Source organism: Phyllostomus discolor, chromosome 9, assembly GCF_004126475.2.
Source record: "Phyllostomus discolor isolate MPI-MPIP mPhyDis1 chromosome 9, mPhyDis1.pri.v3, whole genome shotgun sequence".
Classification (NCBI taxonomy): Eukaryota; Metazoa; Chordata; class Mammalia; order Chiroptera; family Phyllostomidae; genus Phyllostomus; species Phyllostomus discolor.
The window spans coordinates 56,751,344-56,771,317 of NC_040911.2; the positions used below are offsets into that span (position 1 = coordinate 56,751,344).

The 19,974-nt window shown below is 40.2% G+C and overlaps 1 protein-coding gene and 1 pseudogene across 1 annotated transcript in view; one reads left to right on the plus strand and one right to left on the minus strand.

The window, feature by feature from the left end:
• The window catches only part of EEFSEC (eukaryotic elongation factor, selenocysteine-tRNA specific), a 340,533-nt gene that overhangs the window by 51,749 nt on the left and 268,810 nt on the right, over window positions 1-19,974 (plus strand).
• On the minus strand, window positions 783-8,093 carry LOC118496751 (annotated as a pseudogene).

Below are 19,974 nucleotides of genomic sequence, written 5' to 3' on the forward strand. Positions count from 1 at the left end.
TAATTACTTAACACTTTCCATAATATTTATTGAGCACCTGTGATGTCAGAAAAGGAGAATGTGAAACAAGAGCTTCAACACAAGGAATACCAGACAGTACAGCCTGTGGTGGCCTGGTTTCATGTGTTGTTTTAGGTTGGATTTTTCTTCTTCACTCAAGCCCTAGAAGGCATCAAAGTCTCTCTTCCCTGCCAAGAGCAGCTACACTACTCAGTATTCACTGCCCATGCTCACTTAGATAAACGTACTATTTCTTTTCCTCTCTGCCTTCCCATTCCAGAGGATAAACCCATCTGCTGATACCAGATCTCTTCTTCCTTTGGAGAAATGGCTTTGAAATGTTCAGAGATGGAAGCAGGGGCACCTAAAATTTAGAAGCCATCCTTCTTTCTCTCAGTACTCTCAGGCTACTTGGATAGGAAAGAAATGAATTGTTGACATCATCAACAGGTGTTAGTAATGTTTAATGAGCCCTAACAGATATTTTCTTTCTTCTAGAAGCTGTGTCTCTCACCTATTCAAATTCTTGAGTAGGGGGTGCTTGCTTGTTTTAATGAAGGACTTTATGGAATTGTAGAAAAGATTGTGCGCCCTGGCTGGTGTGGCTCTGTGGAACCAAAGTGTCACCAGTTTGATTCCCAGTTAGGGCACATGCCTGGGTTGCGGGCTGGGCCCCATTAAGGGGCATGCATGTGAGAGGCAACTACACATTAATGTTTCTCTCCCTCTCTTCCTTCCTCCTTTTCCCTTTTTCTAAAAATACATAAATAAAATCTTTAAAAAAAAAGAATATGAGTCTCAGAGTCTCAGTGCGAATTTCAGCACCACCACTTCCAGCTGCCATGATCTTACATGGCAAGGGTGCCACTTGCCTCTGAGGGCTGTGGTGAGGGTTACACTGTGTGGTGCATATGAAGTGGCCAGTGGGGTGGCCACACTCAGGAGGCCCTTGCTGATGGTGAGTTTTTGTGCTTTCCTCCCCAACACCTCACTCTGTTGTCTTTCTGTGTCATTGAAGTTCTGTTAGATCATGGGGGGATTAAAGGACTCTGTAATACTAGTGTACCCCCACCCCCACCCAAGGTCCTATTACATTGTCAGGTACTCCCTCTCCACATCATCCTCTGAAAGAGAAACAAGAAGAGGCCAGTGATACAGTTACCTTTGCTAGCAGGGCCCATCCAGCAGATTTCATGTGAGTTCCCAGAGCTATGGCAGAGCTAATCTGCTGGTACTGCAGGAGGGACCTGTTCTCTCTGCCCCCTAGCCTGGGTGTTGGCAAGGGGCGATTGTTCTCCATTTCTTCATTAATTCAGCTATTTAATTTTTTGCATTTGGATGATCATTCACTTGGTCATTTGGGTGATAATAATGATTTAAAGATATCATTTAAAAAAGTGAATGAACTTCTTTGCTTTGTCCTAGCCACCATACCTATGTGTTTTACACACATTCCCTTATACAATCCTCACAACATTCCCTGTTACTCAGTCACAACAAGGGAAAGTCACTTGCCTAACTAAAGACCCACACAAATTGATAGGCCAGGATTTGAACATAGGTTGACTCCTAAGCCATTTCTCCAAAGGAAGAAGAGATCTGGTGTAAGCAGATGGGTTTATCCCTGGAATGGGAGGGTAGAGGAAAAGGGAAATTGTGCATTTATCTAAGTGAATAATAAATACTGTGAATACTGAGTAATGTAGTTGCTGTTTGGAATGGGGTTGTGGGGAGGCTTCAGTGCTTTCCAGGGCTTGAGTGAAAAAGAAAAACCCAACCCAAAACAACACATAAAACCAGGTCACCACAGGCTGCACTTTCTAGTATTCCTGGTGTTGGAGCTCATGTTTTATATACCCTTTTCCCCTCTTCCTTTTTGGAACATGAAATTTTTTCAGTTCATGAAACATACAAGTTACTTGCATGGTATATTTAGTGGGAACAGCAAGACCACAGATTGTCTGAGCCTTTGGGACTTCCTCCTACCTAGTTCAATACCAGCCCTTGCTGTGGCTGTTGTTCTCTCCCCAGGGAGAACAGAGAAGGCCTCTCAAGGAGGCATCTGTAGTTCAGATGCCTTTGGGGCAGCAAGGACCAATGGAGGCTGGGTGGGAATACCATGCATATTTTAACAACACATTAATAGAAAGCTTTGGCTTGGCTCAGGCTTTCTGGGGACTAATTGAGGAAACTTTTATCTAGGGCCTTAAGTAAATTCTACTTTGTGATTTCTTAATTTAACTTCTAGGAAATAATCTGAAATGAGCCACAGCTTTATGTACAAAGATGTTCCTCACAGCATTAGTTATAGTAGCACTAAATTGGGAACCACACCAGTGAAGCCAATAAATTTGTGCTGCCCCTTCAATAAAATATTTATAAAGAAAATTTAAAAACATAATCACATTAAATATAATGTTAAGTGAAAAAGCAGGAAAGATACCAAGAATACAGAAATCAAATGTTAATTAGTGGCTAACTTTAGGGGATGGGAATATAGGTCATTTTTAGTTTCCTTTTTTAAAAGGTATTTTTCCTAAGGTTTTTTTCTTTTCTAATATCATTTTTTAAAGTTGCTGTAATGAACATTATTAGTTTAATAGTCTCTCCTCCCCCAGTTACATAAAAACCAAAACACAGCTCTGGTTAGGAAGTTCTCGTTCCTCTTTCAGAGCTGCGTAGCTGAGGTGAAAGGATATGGTCAGTTGATGCTGCTTGTTCACCCAACTCCTTTTCTGAGAACTGGCAGCTGGTTCCCAGGAGCAGCTTTATAATTAATATTTCACACAATCGTTGTTGAAAGTCTATTGGTAGTTTAGGATGCTTTAAACTCATTTCAAAGTTTAGGGGTCAAGCTATTCTGTGGCTTTTGGAGTTGAGGAAACATGAAAGAAATCTGCATTCCTTCTATTTGTTTAACTGTTAAAGCATTTAAAATATTTTTTCCTTTCTTTTAGATAACCAAAGCACAGGTGACCCCCCACTGCTGTTCAGTTCTGGAAGCCAGCCCCTAGTGAGGGCTGTTAACTCCATGGTAATTCAGAAGGCACATTTTAAAGAAATGATTAAATAGCTCTTGGGAAGTTGTTATTCTTTTGTCTCATAATAGAAAACGAAGCTTGTGTCTTGTTGCTGAGCACAGTATTTGGCGACCAACAGAAAAGAGTCACACTTAGAAAATGCCATCTATAAGGTCTGTTTTATCTGGTAGGGTATGTGGGGCCTAAGGGACACAGGTGTATCTTGGCTCTGTGACCCTCTTCTGAGCCTCAGTCTCCTTATCTTCATGTGCCTAAGAGTGCCTCCCCTTCACTTGTCCATTTTCAAAATTGGCTAAACCTTCTGTGTGTCCCTAGATGGTAGGCTGGGGTTCGGAAATGGGTTTAGATGGTAAAGCCAAGAGAATGGCCATGAACTCTCGCTGTGAAACCTGGGACTGTTGTGTATAGATAATGGCTAGAGAGCCCTTTGAGAAACAAGGGAGAGCTCTGGCCCTTCTCCTGAGCAAAATGCACATAACTATTTCAGGAGGTATTTGGATGCTGAGCCTTTAAGAAACAGTTGTTGCCTGGCTAGACTCAGGTGATGGGATGCCCTTGTTGATTTCCTGGAGGGTCTGGAATGTGGGCCTGATATTCACATGGGTGAGTCTGTTCTTTAGCCAGGAGGAAGTCCTGAGAAAGTTGGTCTGTGCCTCTGTGCTTATTTGTGTGAGAATCTATATCCAAAGAGAAAAATGAAAAGGATACCAAACTCTTTTATAATAATTGTCTTCTGACATGTGTAACCCCAAATGACTTATAAAGATAAGGTTCTGAGCAGAACGAAATTATTCATTTATGATCCACAGAATGATGGACATAAACATAAGGTTTTCCTTGGCTCAGGTCTCAGCAGGTATATTTTCTGATTCTACTACATATGTAGAATTTTTGTATAAAACAAAAATGAGTTACTGTGCATATGTATGGGATGTGTGCTATAAAGTGAAAACACAGTGGCCCTTTATATAGTTTTTAAATAGAAAGTCATATTTTTTTCTGACTGTAAAACTAATACAGACCTATTTTGGAAAATTTGGATAATAGACAAAACTTAAAGAAGAAAATGATCATATGGTTTACATGATTAGAATTATACATTTCATGTAATTTTTTCCACTGCTTTTTAAAATTTAACATTATTTTCTAAGTCTTTTCCCCATACCATTAATCACTTCCTTCAAAGATCAGTTTTTCATGCCTGCAGGAGTCCATTGTATGAATATACAACTCCTTTAAGCATGTGTGTTGTGGAAAGCATATAAGCTCTGACTCAGAGAAAACCTGTGTTCAAAACCAGTGCTGTCATTTCCTGCCTCTGAATGACCTCTGTAGCCTAGCTTTCCTATCTATAAAATGGGGACAGAATAAGTCCCTTGTTGGGTTGCTGAGAGGACTCAGTGAGAATGGGCACTCAGCAGTGATAGCTGCTGTAACTGTTGGTGGTGGCAGTGGCTATGTTATCTTGTGGGCCCTCAGTGTGTGCATTAAGAAGCAGCACAGCTCTGGCCTCATTTTTTAAACAAATTCTTTTTTCTGTTGCTGTGATTTGTTCTCTTGCATTTCCCTCTTTGTTCTGTGTATTTAAGTTGCTTACACCCTTTTAGTAAGGAGATAGAAATAAATACAACTCTTCCCCTATAGCACTGGGTGTTTAGGTTGTTTCTAATTTCTTGTAATTGTAAATAATATTGCACAGAATATCTTTGTGTATGCAGGTCTGTCCTGGGTTGGATTATTTCCTGGAGCTAGAATCCTAGACATGGAATTACAGGGCAAAAGTGCATACACATTTTTACCCCTCTGATCCAAAATGCCAAGTTTCTTCTTAGAAGGTTGTACCAGTCTATATTCCCAAGTGCAGCTGTGTGAGAGAAGTCCATGTGCCAGATATCTTTTTTTTTTCCAGACCCCCTCTGCTTCTCCTGTGGCTCAGGGTAGCAGTGATCTAATCCTCACCTGACTGCTGTGCTCTGTGCCATCATCAGTAAATGGAACTCTGGGTTGAGGTCTGCTCCAGTCTTACTAGCCCCCTCTTCCCCACCCTGCCCTTTTAGTAAATCTTATTTTTGATGGGAAGGCAGTCCTGTCGCCAGCCAGTCCTGCCTACATAGACTGCCCCCTCTGCTAAACAATGAGCACATTCAGACCCAACTCGTGTTTTCAGTTATTAAAAAACGGAGCCGTCTGTCTCTGCCTGTGACTTTAATCTTTAAGTCTTTATTCCTTCTACCCCTCCCCCCTTCCTCTAACCCTTTGTTTGTGCAGTTCCAATCTCCAGGATATGTGGGTCCAAGAGTTTCTGAATGTATTGTGCCTTCGCCTGGCAGCTACAGATGGTTGTAGCCCCAAGCAATGTTATTTCAGGGTAGGCAGGAGGAGGGAGGACTACAGATGAGAGGAAAGGAGAAAACGAGAGAGAGAACAGTTCTCTTTGCCTCCAGCAGTCATTGGACTTGGAAAAAGTATTTTTATATAGCTCTGGAGTGAGTGCTACAATTCCATTCTCGCCCCATTTTCAAATTGGGTAGAGACCAGTTCTGTCTAGGAGTTGCTTGGTCTCTTAGCATTTCCTTCTAAGCAGTAGTTCTTGTAGTTGAATTCTGCATATGCATATTTAAATAAAAGTGAAAATCCCAAGAAAGGAGATTTAGTAATAACCCCAAATCACCTGAAATGTAACCCCAAAAGTATAGAATATAAAAATATCTTCAATTTCAGAAAGGGAACTCTTCTGGCAACAGTTTGGGTCTATAGTGTCTTCTTGCTCAGGGTGGGCCAGAAAGTTGGATGTCAAAACCCAAGACAGGACCAGGAGCTGACCTGTGGAGAGCTTTGGATGTCATCTTGGGAACACTGGAGCATAAGACAACAAGGGGGAGGCTGGGATGTGGGCAAAAGGAATGCTCTTTCCTACAAATGCAGCACTTTTCTTTCTCTGACAGCTGTTTGTACCTTCTTCTGATGGGCCCCACCAAAGGTGTTGGTGAGCTAGCTTAGAACCTGGGCCTGGAGATACAGGTCTGAAGGTGAGGCCCAGAGGAAAGAGACATTTTTTTTGAAGTCTTTTTTTTTTCGTATGCATTTCTACATGGGAATACTTCCTATTTGTTTTCAAACTCTATTCTGAGTGCAAAGTTTCCATGACATTTTTAGCATTTCAGAAATGCTTTCAGAGAAAGTGCCCCTTTCAGAAAAAGTGCCTCCCCACCCCTTTCAGATATTAATGAACCTGGGTTTTCTCATATAGATTTATATTTATACTTATATGAATGTATTAGTATCATTTTAAATTTTATTTTTAAATTTCACACTGGGGCTACAGTACATCTGCTCTTTTGTGCTTTGTTTTCTCCTACTCAACAATGTCTTAGAGATTTTCCACATGCATTCAGGTAGCTCAGATACACTCTCTTTTAGTGTACTCCACCACCCCTTTATTTCATGCTGTATTTTCTTTAAGTACAGAGACCTTTCCAGTCATGTCACCTAGAGCTCATTTCACTCACTATTCTATTTGGCCACCACTCTCTCTTCAGCAACGGTGAGGCAGATACCCTTTCCACAGGGAAGAGAGATCCTTGGTTTGTTTCCTTTGCCAATAACAAAAAATGTTGGAGAGCTGGGTGGCAAAGCTGTTTCCATTGGCATCTTTCACACGAACTATGTCAAAAAAAACTAGAGTGTCTCTCTCTGTTTGTTATCATGCCAGTTCTTCTCATATACAGGTTACCAGTGTCAAACTTGATGATACCAGTAATTTTGCCAGTCTCCAAATCAATCTGAATGACATTTAGATGACATTTATTTCTGTGTCATTTACCTTGATGAAGGGATCAGGGTAGCAGATGGTGCAAGCATCATGGGTTTCCAGATGAGGGATTTCTTTTGTGCCCACAAAGGTCTTCCTCACTTTGTACAGTTTGTACTTGGCCTCCTCAGGTATAATATGATGAATAGCAAAGTAACCCTTGGTGTTATAGATCAGATGGAAATTCTCACCAGTCTTGTCAATGCTGATCACATTCATAAAAGCAGCAGGGTATGTTATATCAGTTTGGACCTTGCCATTAATCTTAATAAACCTCTGCATGCAGATCATCTTTACTTCATCTTCTGTTAGGGCATACTGAAGTCTGTTCCTTAAACTGACGAGAGGGAGACATTCTCTCAGCTTTTGGGGACTGGTAAGTGGTCAAGGAGCAAACACATTGGTCAGCGTGTACAGCATCCATTGCTTTGGAGCTGCTACACATTTCTGATGCTTCTTGGGAACCTGAGCCATGGCTGCACTAGGCACAGAAAGCATATAGGATGCCCCCTTGTGTGTGTGAATCTTTTAGCCAGTCTTTTAATAGTGTCCAGTCTTTTAAGGGTGTCTGCCTTTTGTTGGTGAACATACCTTTTTGCACCCTTGTGGAAGTTTTTCTGTGGGTTTCTGTCTTAGAAGTGGGAATTGCTGGGGTACAATGGAACCCTGACCACACATAACAAAGGTCATTCTATTAAAATTTTAATAGATACTGCCGGATCTGTCCCAACCGCCTTCCAAATTGTATTCATTATGTTTGTTGTCTAAAAATAATATGTTAAATGTGTTACCACCAGGGAAAATGAAGGCTTTGTCTAAAAATCTCAAGATGACTTTTTTTTTTCCTGCAAAGTTTTTTTTTTTTCTGTAAAATTTTTGTCTTTAGATGACATTTATTCCTGTGTGCCCTGATACACCATCATACACACCTGGGTTTGCAAACTTGAATTTGAAAAGTTCAGCCTCCAAGATTAGTCACCTTTCACTTATTCATCATCTACGTAATTATGTGCCTGCTGTGTGCTAGACCTTCAATTCTATGATGATAAATGCAAAAACAGATACTCTCTCTGAGTGCTATCATGAATCTCTCTTTGTGGCTATGTTTTTATAGCTGTTCCTTGGATAGAGCATGGGAGAATTAAGTTTGATGGCATGCATTTGTGCAAAATGAATAGGATGCAGGTTTCCTGCCTTTCCCCCCACACCCCCACAAAAACAACATCAACCATGAAGCTATTGGGGAATAACTTTTGTTTTGTGTGGTCAGGGTTCTGTATGCCCCATTAGGATGGCGGTGCTCACTGTGCAATGGAAGGACCCCAAAGAGAGAAGTTCTGTTTTCTCATAGCCCTGAGATGGGACAATATACTGTTGATTATTTTGTCAAATTCTGGTGATCAGTGGTTCTAGTTGTTCATAATCTAACCATGCAATTTTCATGTAATCTACAAACCACTTTTATTATTAATTTTTTTATTTGAAATTGACTCATTTATTTAAACTTCTACTAATTAATATTATCCCTGAAATATGGGTTTAAAATGCTAATTACATTTTCCTTTAGTGCATATTAAAGTAAATACATAACTATTACATTAAAAACTTTAGGTCTGTGGTCCACCTTGAATTGATATTTGAATATAGTTTTTTCTGTATGGCTTTCCTATTGTTCCTGTGTATAATTTGTTGATAGTTTTTCTCCATTGGATTGTTTTGTTGCCTTTATTGAAAATCATAATCATTTAAGTGTTGGTTTATTTCTGGACTCTATTCTATTTATTGATATGTTTGTCTATCTTTACACCAATGTTACACTGTCTTTACTAAGTAGCTTTATAAAGTAAGTTTTGAAGTCAAGTAGTAAAAGTCTTCCAATTTTGTTGTTCTTTTTTTATCCTCACCTGAGGACATGTGTATTAATTTTAGAGAGAGGGAAAGGGACGGAGAGAGCACATCAATATGAGAGGAAGAAATTGATTGATTGCTTTTCATAGGCACCCTGGCCAGGGACAAGACCCACAACCCAGGCATGTGCTCTCGCTGGGAATCAAACCCACAACCCCTCGATTTACTGTATGATGCTCCAACCAACTGAGTGCTACTGGCAAGGACCTTGCTGAATTCTTTTAGTCCTAGTGGTTGTTTTGTATACCAGAGATCCCCAACCTCCAGGCCAGCAACCAGTATTGGCCCATGGCCTATTAGGAGCTAGGCCACACAGCTGGAGGTGAGTGGCAGGCAAGTAAGTGAAGCTTCGTCTGTATTTACAGCAGCTCCCCATCACTTGCATTACCACCTGAGCTCTGCCTCCTGTCATATTAGCAGTGGCATTAGATTCTCATGGGAGCATGAACCCTACTGTGAACTGCACATGGGAGGGGTCTAGGTTGTGCACTCCTTATGAGAATCTAATGCCTGATCTCAGCAGTGGAGCTGAGGCAGTGATGCTAGCAGTAGGGAGCAGCTGCAAATACTGATTATCATTGGCAGAGAGGTTTGATTGCACAGAAACCATAACAAATCAATTGCTTGTAGACTCATATCAGAACCCTATCAATGAGTGGAAAGTGACAGTTAAGCTGCATCTGGTGGCAGGATTTAAGTCAGAATCTGACACTTATTTTAGTCCATGTGTGGCCCACCCATTATTTTATTTACCCCTTCCATCTGTGCCTCTTTCCCCCATTACACACTTGTCTCAGTAAGTTTTGTTAAGCCCACATGCTAACCCTAGCCAAAACGAGTAAAAAACAAACATTGCTGGAGTGCTTCTTTGAAAAAGGGAAAGACCCAGTGATGAGACAGCAGGAGACTCTAAGACTGCCAGCAAAAAGAAAGCTGCATTTAAAAGAAAATACCAGCCCTGGCTGGCATAGCTCAGTGGATTGAGCACGGGCTGTGAACCAAAGTGTCGCAGGTTCGATTCCCAGTCAGGGCACATGCCTGGGTCGCAGGCCATGACCCCCAGCAACCACACATTGATGTTTCTCTCTCTCTTTCTCCCTCCCTTCCCTCTCTAAAAATAAATAAATAAAATCTTTAAAAAAAGGAAATACCAACAGTCCTAGTTAAATTATAGGTTCATTGCAACAGGTGATTCACATTTTCCAAGTCTGCTTTGTATAGTATGTGGTGACCAGCTATCCAACGAAGCCGTGAAACCTTTAAAACTGCTTCACCACATGGAGACCAAGCACCTTAAAAGACACAAGCACATTAAAAGACAAGTGTTTGGAGTTTTTCAAAAGAAGGAAAGGTGAACATGAAGAACAGAAGCAATTATTGAAGGCCACCACTTTATTAAATGTGTCTGCACACAGAGCATCATTCTTAGTGGCTAACCACATTGCTAAAGCTAAGAAGCCCTTTACTATTGGTGATCCTGCCTGCTGCTAAGGACATTTGTCATGAACTTTTAGGAGAAGCTGCAGTTCAAAAGGTGGTTTGTGTTTCTCTTTCGACTAGCACCATAACTAGATAAACTGATGAAATAGCCGAGAATGTTGAGGCACAATTGTCAGAGAGGTTTAATGAGTCACCATGGTATGCAGTCCAGGTTGATGAGTCTACCAATGTTGACAACTAGGCAAAAATAATTGTTTTTGTGTGATATGCTCTTCAGAAGGATGTATATGAGGATATGTTATGTGTACTTTTGTTGCCAACTGACACCACAACTGTAGAACTATTCAAGTCTTTGAATGATTACATATCAGGAAAACGGAATTGTTCCGTTTGTGTTGGTATATGCATGGATTGAGTGGCTGCTGTGACTGGATGGCTTTCTGGTTGCACTACTCAGGTCAAAGAGGTCGCTTCTGAATGTGAATCGATGTACTGTGTCATCCATAAGAGAAATACTGGCTAGCTAAAAAATGTCACCTGAGCTTAACAATTTTTTACAGGATGCGATTAAAATTACCAACCACATTAAAGTACATGCCCTTAACTCACATCTGTTTGCGCAGCTCTGTGAGGAGATGGATGCAGAATACATATGTCTTGTCTTACACACAGAAGTGAGATGGCTTTCTAAATGAAGATCACTGACCAGAGTTTTTGAGTTACAAGAGCTGCTCCAGAGATTTCTGGTAGAAAAAGTCACCAGTGGCAGCATATTTCAGTGACACAGAATGGGTCACAAAACCTGATGACTTTTGTGACATATTTAGCCTGCTCAGTGAACTCAATCTATCACTTCAGGGAAGAACAATAGCTGTGTTCAAGTCAGCAGATAAAGTGGTTGTATTCAAAGCCAAACAAATTATGGGGGCAGTGAATGAACATTGGGATTTTTGACATGTTTCAAACATTAGCAGAGATTTTGAAAGAGACTGAGCCAGGGCCTTCTTTCTCACAGCTTGTACATGATTACCTATCTCAGCTTTCAAAAGAGTTTGAGCATTGCTTCCAACCATAAAAGATCCCTGAACTGGAAAGAAATGGATCCACAACCTATTTGTATATAAGTCAAGTGAATCAACTTTGTCCTTGCTAGGAGAGGATCAACTACTTGAGATTGCAAATGGCAGTGGCCTTGAAAGTATGTTTGAGACAACTTTGAATCTCCAAATGTTCTGAATTAAAGTGAAGGCAGAATATCCTGAGATTGCCACAAAAACACTGAAAAGCCTGCTTCCATTTCCAACATCTTATCTTTGTGAAGCAGGGTTTTCTGCTGTGACAGCAACCAAAATGAGATTACAGAGTAGACTGGACATAAGCAACACACTTTGGGGGTTACTGCCTCCCATCACCCACAGATAGAACCATCTAGTTGCAGGAATATAAGCTCAGGGCTCCTACTGATTCTGCATTATGGTGAGTTGTATAATTATTTCATTATATATTACAGTGTAATAATAATAGAAATATAGTCCACAATAAATGTAATGCTCTTGAATCATCCTAAAACCACCCCGTTACCCTCAGCCTGTGGAAAAATTGTCTTCTATGAAACCGATTCTAAAAGGGTTGGGGACTGCTGTTGTAGATGTCTAGGATTTTCTGCGTGAAGAATCAACCAGGTTGCCTGTGAATAAAGATAGTTTTACTTATTCCTTTCTAATCTTTATGCCTTTTAGGTTTTTCTCTTGTCTTATTGAATTGGCTAAAACTTTCTGTAAATGATGAATAAAAGTTATGAGAGTAGACCTCTTGGTTTTGTTATGATCATGGAGAGGAAACTATTCAGTATTTCCCCATTAAATGTGGTGTTAACTATGGATTTTTCATAAATGTCCTTTATTGTGTTGAAGAAGTTTCTTTCTATTTCAAGTGTGCTGAGTACCTTTATCATGAGTACTGTTGAATTTTGTCAAGTGTTCTTTCTGCATCTTTTGAAATGATCATTGTTTTTCTTCTGTTACTATGGTAAATTATGCTGATTTATTTTTAATAATTTTATTTGAATAATTTTAATAATTTATTTTGAATATTAAACATAAAAAGCTATGAATTTCCCTTGAAGTATTGCTTTACAACATGGTTTTAATGGGTTAATATAGATTTTTTTTCCCAGGAGTGGATTATTTTGTCCATGGATCAGACAACAGGCAGAATATAGATTGTAGCTGGGAAGAATGAATGGTTATGCCCAGAAGGTGGAAATTTGAGATAGGGAAATAGCAGAAGTGGCAGGGCCTTTGTTCCATCTCTGACATTCTAGTAAAATTTTGGGGGGGAGGTATGATTTGATTTTTAGCCCTTTAGTAATGCTTATATTATGAAGAAGGCTATATCATTTACATTTCTCTTTTGGTATGCCTTAATTCATGGTCTTGAATCATACATAGTAAACTGTCTTCTTAAAATTGTTCAGTTTCTCCTTGGGTAGAGAAAGATGAGTGTTAGCAGATAGCATAGGAAGGGGATGGATGTAAGTCCTGGGACTAAAGGAAATAGAGGTCAACCAGCATTATCACTACCACTTCTTGTGTGCCAGGAACTGACTGGATGCCTTGCACATGCTAATTCATTTAATCTTCTTGGAGGCCCATGAGTCCATTATAGCTAAGGAACAGGTAGGCCTATAGGAATTAGATTATTGGTTAGAGGTGACATACTGACAAAAAAGGGTCTGGAACCCAGATCTCTAGACTTCAGTGCATTTAGACTTTTCCCAGGTAACATCTACCTTTTTATATTGTGAAATATAAGGTTATATGTCTCTATTTTTCATATTTCTGAATTTTGGAGTGAATCTTTAAACTTCGAGGATAAATTATTAGTTGATACCACCTACTTTGTTGATTAATAATTGAGCCACAGTTATACTCAGCCTGTTGCATGGTGCACCAAGCTTGGTGCTCCATAAAATAGGAAAACCTAGTTTTTAGAATGTGTCAGTAATCCCAGGAATCCGTGGCATGAAACATGGTTGCCAAATGTAAATGAAACCCTAGAATTATTAATTTGTGGGAATAAATTATTGCATTAGAGACTTGGTCCCATAAGCAGGCTGCAGAGCAGATCTATAAGGTGTGTCCTATTTTCTTAGTGACTTCCATATTATAAAATCAGATGATGTGTTCCCAAGGCACAAATTCTTTGTAGACTGGTTAACTTTGATAAGGAAAGAATGTGGAAAATTCTGGGCTATATAGTTGAATAGGAGTGTAAGAGGACAGACTCCATACAATACATCCTCTCTGGGTCTGCACCATCACTTGTTTACTCTATGATCTTGGGCTGGTGACTTAACCACTTTGTACCTTAGTTTTCTCATCTATAATTAGGGATAATAATATCATACCTACTTATAACACTTGTATTTTAGATTAATAATATGAAAAATGCTTGAAACAAAGCCTGGTGTGTAACCAACTCTCAATATATATTCACTATTATTATTGTTTTGCTTACTACTGTTTGTAGTAGTATAATTGTGATATATTTCTTAATCTTTGGCAGGACTTCTTTGCCTGTTTTAATTTAGCTTGTTAAGCCTAGTCAAGAATTGCCATAATCTTGTGTATTCCCCTACTTCTCCTTGTGTGAGGCAGGGCAAGACACTCTCAGGATTTTTTCTATTCGTGACAGTGCCTAACAGGGCTATGCTCAGGTGGTCTTGTGAAGTTGCTCTGGAGCATCAATATCTGTTGTTAAAGAATATGAGGTCTATCTGGAAAAAGTCCAGCCATTATTAATGTAACAAGAATGGTTTACATGGCATCGATGTAACCTAGCAGCCAAAGAGAGTGGACTGGAATGCATGTGCTTGAACAAGGAAGACTTCACTGTACTAGTCAGTGGGGGCAGTAGACACCTTTGAGTGAGTGAGCATTGTACTGTATAGCCGTCACATTCAAAATGACTGAGCAAGTAGAACAATGAATGTGCCTCAAATTTTATGTTAAGCTTGAACATTTCTCTTGGAAAACTGTTTGAATGATTCAGAAGGCCACAGCTATGGGCAACTGGTAATTGGCAACTTCATCATGACAATGCACCTGCTCATGCATCATGTCTTGTGCAGAGTGTTTTGGCAAAACATCAAATCATCCAGGTAACTTAGCTCCCCTCCAGCCCATATTTGGTGCCCTGTGACTTGTGGCTTTTCCCAAAACTAAAATCACCTTTGAAAGGGAAGAGACTATTGATGAGATTCAGGAAATACTATGGGGCAGTTGATGGTGATTGGAAGAACTATGTGAGATTCCAAGATAGGCATCATTGTCCCCTGTACAATGTTTCTTGTATTTTGTATCTTCTTCAATAAATTCAAGAATTGCCAAGAGGCAAGAAATGCCTCTATTTTTCATATTACAAGGCTGGATACTTTCTGGATGGACCTTGGTAAATTACTCTCTGTCATCCCTCCCTGGGAGCATCTCCACTGCCATGTACATGTTGGAAGCAGGCTTGCACAAGGAAAAAGTGTGTAGCTGATCCTACCCTAAGGTGTCCCTGCCCTCCAGGTGCATTTTAAGTATGCCAAGCATTCTGTGCATGAAGAAGACACTCCTGAGCTCAGTGAGAAGTCCATCCAGTGGATTTTCCCTGACCAGGTAACAGAGGAAAACTGAGTTTTGAAAGGTGTATTTATTTGGACAATGGTGAAAAGAAAGGAATCACAGTTGTTGCACTTCTGTTGTCATTAGGTAACCTCTATCTGCTTCATTATAGGCTTCCCCTAGAAAATTTTTTCAATTTGAAGTTGTAGGCTGTTAGGCAGATGGGTTCATTGTTTCCTAATTCTGTATAATTTAATATAAAGTAGATGCTCAAGAAGTGTTAGTTGAAGGAATGAATTAAAAATAAGATGAGGGATAGCAACCCTTCCTCCCTTCATTTATTCGTCCCTTTAGTCATTTATTACTTTGTTCATTGGTTTTTGCACTCATCTGTTTACCCAGAATTTATTGGGTCCCTGCCTCCTCTGGGCCAGAGCTCAGGGGCTCAGATGAATCTGACCAGCCCCCTTGCCTGTAGGGAGACAGCTACAGAAGCACTGTTGCAGTGCTGCTTAGTAGCCTGTCAATGCAGGAAGGGAGATAGTGCTGAGCCAGTGAGCAGACAGAGGGGACAAGCAGAGGCCTGACTCTTGCTGATTGCAGTGAGGAGGTAAGGGTGCCATCTAGCAGCACAGTTAATGCTATCAGGGTTAAATCTGCCTTAAAAAAGTGTCCCCAGACTCCAGCAGATGGTCTCCTGATCTCATTTGTCTGTAAGGATCTTTTGCCTTATAAACATTTTATTAGACTATTAAGTTGCCTTTAGCCTCTTCCACATTTACTAATGCTGAAGGAGGCTAAGCATGTGCTTCCATTTTTAGGAAACTTGCTTTTCCGGAGGCTTATTTTTTGACCTAATTGATTCTGAATCCTTATCCTTTAGACCTGGCTTAATTTACATGACTAGGATAACTATCTTGCAAGGGGGGGTTTTTCCTGGAGTTGGGAGATGGGTTAGATAAGTTCAGGAGGCTCTGCCTGCTGAGGAATTTGGTGGTTCATTACAGTTATATGCCTTTTAAACACTATTCTTGTAAAATACTGCCAACAGTGAAACATTTTGGGAGTGGGGTGCCCCAAGTGTACCAACTCATTTGGATCCTGTCTTTCCGCTCTTTTTCCAAATTAACATAATAACTCTTAGTATTTTACAGTGCAATGTAATACTGATTTTCAGAATCTATTTTAACAACGTAGGGATAAATGCAGATCATAAATCACTCTGGTATTTAGTTTTGTAGCTTGTATTCTAAGGAATATGAAACTATGAATGATGGAGCTGGATTGTGTGAGACATTCTGGAACACCTTTCTGGGACAGGACTGCTGGAATGCTTAGGTTCATTGACTTTAGGCAGCATATTTTTTTTCTTTGGCTTTCTGGTAATATTGTAAACTCTGGAGGAGGCAGAAGTTTCCTCATTGTGATTGGTTTGCTTGGAGGCATTTGACCTACCATTAACCTTGAAAAATATCTGTCTTTATGAGGCATGTTTGAATGCTGCTTTAAAGGAAAGGGTGATGGGAAATGTTTCATCTGTGCTGTGGGAATCCACTTGACTTGGATCACACTAATCACCTCTGTCTACATATGCACAAAACACATCTGTTTTGAAAGCTGCACATACCTGAAAAAAAGATGACAAGGATATGACATAGAAAAAGTTGTGTAACATGGAATAGCTGTTTGAGTTTCTCTTAGGAGAGAGGAAGGACAGAGATAAAATTGGTTCCTCAGCATGTGTTGTTTCTGATCCTCGTCGTGTAAGGCTGGTTGGTGGTATTGTTACCAGACCAAAGTTCATGTGCCCAATACTTCAAAAGGCCAAAACTCAAAATGCCAGAGTTTGGAATAAGAAGAGAGGTTTATTGATCAAGAACACGCCAACTGGGAGACCTAGTGGTACCTCAAATCTATTTTAAGAGAGAAAATACAGGGTCAGGCTTGTTTTATGTCAAGGGAAGGGAAAATGGGAGGTGCAAGAGGTGATGGATGACCACAGACATCTGGGGTCCAAGGAAGATTGTGAAACTTCTTTGTTTTTAGTCTGTTGACTCTAGTTGATATGATTTCAGTCACGAGGCTCCTACAAATTTTTGATAAACAATCATTATTTTTGTACATATTTCCTTTATTTATCCCAGGAGGCAGTTCGGGTAAGGGGCTGTTTTATAAATTCAACATTTGAATCAGAGGAAGCAGAGTTCCTCTAATGTTTAACATGTCTATATGCAAGAATCTATTAACCAGAAAGCCATGGGAATAAAACAGGTTGAACAAGATGGAATCAGAGAGGCTAGGTTGTTCACTGTTACAGTATTGTCTTGTGTAATAGTTGAGAAAACGGAGTCACAGAAGTGCAGAACTGGGACTGGAACACCATATCACTTTCCACTGCACTGTTCTTGGCTGGTCAGGAGACAGATGGGATAAGATATACAGAAACGTTTTCCTGCCTATTCAGAAGCCCACCTGTAGGAGGAAACAGCTAAGGTCTTAGAATTGTGGGTGGGCAGCAAGGTCCCTGCACCTAACATAGGCACAGCTTTCTATACTTAGGCTGTCTCACATCTGAAAGGTACCAAGAGCTCTAGTCAAGAAATTTGCATCTTTGAACATTAGAACAAGAAGAGTACCTTTACTACCATAACTCAGGGTTTCTAGCTTAATTTTAAAAACACAAACTTGTTTGACTGGAGCAAGAGTCTTATAAAACAGTATTTAAAATGGCAGTCCGTCCTCTCTCTTTCTGTCTCTCTTCTTCTCTCCCCCCTCATATTTCTTTCTCCATCTTTCTCCCTTCTTTCTTTCAATTTAGACATCAGTTGTCTTTTGATCTCAGTTTCCCTTGAAAATGGGTGGGGGATTCAGGAAGTTTCTTTAGAAGCAAGTCCCTGGAGTATGTTGACTTTGTCTTGTTACCCTCAGGGAGGTTTATTTTAACTGAGAACTATGAAAAGGCTCACCCTTGTTTGATTTTAACATCAGATGAACACAAATTTTCAGGAAGGCTGCGACTCGAGGTTGCTAGAGGAGCCCAAGACTTTGGAATCTGAAATATTGGGTCAAAATCTCATGGCATCCTTTCCTAAACCTGCTCTCCTACAAATACATCCATGTGTGAGCATGCACACACACCCAGGTGTAAGCAAAATAAGGATAAAGTTAATTGGGCCTTTGACTTAGTATGTCGTGTGGCCATATTGAGCGCCACATTGCTATTTGAAGTTAGAATGCAGGGTGGTAGCTCAGAAAGCTTTTTTTATTTGTCGTTAAGAATTTACATTTGGCATTTACTCAGTTATAACTGATAACATATGGACAGCTCAGTAAAATTCCAGATGTGACATTCCTATTAATCATTAACACCCCTCCACCCCCCAGTATTTCTGAAGGGTGCTAAAGAGAGTTTTGATGTTCATGTGGCTGTGGAATGAACTTATGGTCTGACTTCAGAGCTTATCATCTCTGAAACCCTCAGGTTTTAGTTCTAATAAAGATACTAGGTTGGTGGTAACAACAGATCACCTGGAAAATTTGCCTGCCTGTTCATCTCATTCTCTCTTTTGATAAATGATAGATTTCTTGTCCCTAATGTTAGAAGATGTTTTGTCCCAGGAGGCTGAATTGGCACCATTGGGGAAATTCCAGACAATTGGATTTGGGCTCACTATGAAGAAGTCATTTCAAACAAGGCCTCCAGGACAGCCTGGGACTGCCTTATTATTTCGCTGAGATGTCCCAACAAAGACTGAGCTCCACTTTGGGAGGTGCAACCATTGGGCAGATGGGTGAACATGCAGCTTTCTTGTTTCTTTAGCACCTCAGAGTCTGTCCTTATAGATTTCAGTCTAATAGAAACCAAAGTTACTTCACTTTTCCCAGCCTCACTTTTCCTTGTCTCCCCTCCCCCTTCCACCTTTTGTCTATCTTCTCAGGTTATTGAATGTCCCTGTAAATCAAGAGCAGAAGGGATGACTAAGATGTCATTCCTGCTCTCAAGGGGGCTCACAGTCTAGAGGAAGAGAGACTTGCAGTGAAACAAGCTGTCTACTGAGTGCTGTGGGGAATCACACCTTTAACTTGAGGTGCATCAGGTCTCATATTGTGGCCAAGGCAGTGTGTTGTCTGAATTACTCTTGAAAATGACTTGAGAGGGGGCTGTGTTGAAGGTGAGTGTCTTTTTTTTCTCAGTTCATTGTGGGGCCACTTTCTCCTCTGGCATGAATGGATCGCTCCACTGAGCACGAAGTAGTTAGCTAATGTTTAGGAGTTGTGTTGTATGAAAAATATCTTTTAAACATTAGAATCACAGCTAACCCAGAAGGCCTATGATAATTGAGACAACCCTCCTTTTCAAAGGGAAGGATATAGTATTTGGTGTTTCTCAAACTCATCTTGGAGACTGGTTTAGACAGGGTATAAAGCACATGCAAAGGCATGTAGGTTTGAAAGACCATGGCTAATCCAGAAAATTGTGGGTTTGTATGTCTGAGTAGACAGAGTATGGGAGGGAAAGACAGTGAAGAGATTTGGGGACTTGGAGAGAAAGGGCCAGTTTCTGGAGAACTGCTTTGGGTGCTAGGTCACGGTAGGAGGCCAATCTTTCTCAAACTACAGTAATTTTAGAACCATCTTCACAATCTTTGTCATGGGCTCAGTGCTACATATGTTATTATTTAATGTTTTTCTTTGAATCAACTCAATTTAAAAATTTTAAATAATCACATGGAAATTTTGTATCCTTAAAGCAAGTGGAAACTAGTATCCCTTTCCATAAATAGAATAAATATACATGTGTACATGCACACACACATATGAATATTAGACAGTTGTCAGATTCTAGTCTGCTATAGACCATAAGCTTGAGCCATGATTTGATGTTGTTAAAAAGGGGGATTAGGGTATTTTAGAGAGGTGTTAAGTAGATTATGCCCTTAATAAGATTGGCTCATTGTTCAATTAGGGAGGTCGAATGAGAACTAACAAATTTATAATTTGCCCTGGCTCCCTGTATTGAATACTGGCCTGTGAACCAAAGGATTGCCGGTTTGATTCTCAGTCTAGGGCACATGCCTGGGTTGCGGGCCAGGTTCCCAGTAGGGAGTATGGGAGAGGCAACCACAAATTGATGTTTCTCTCCCTCTCTTTCTTCCTCCTTTCC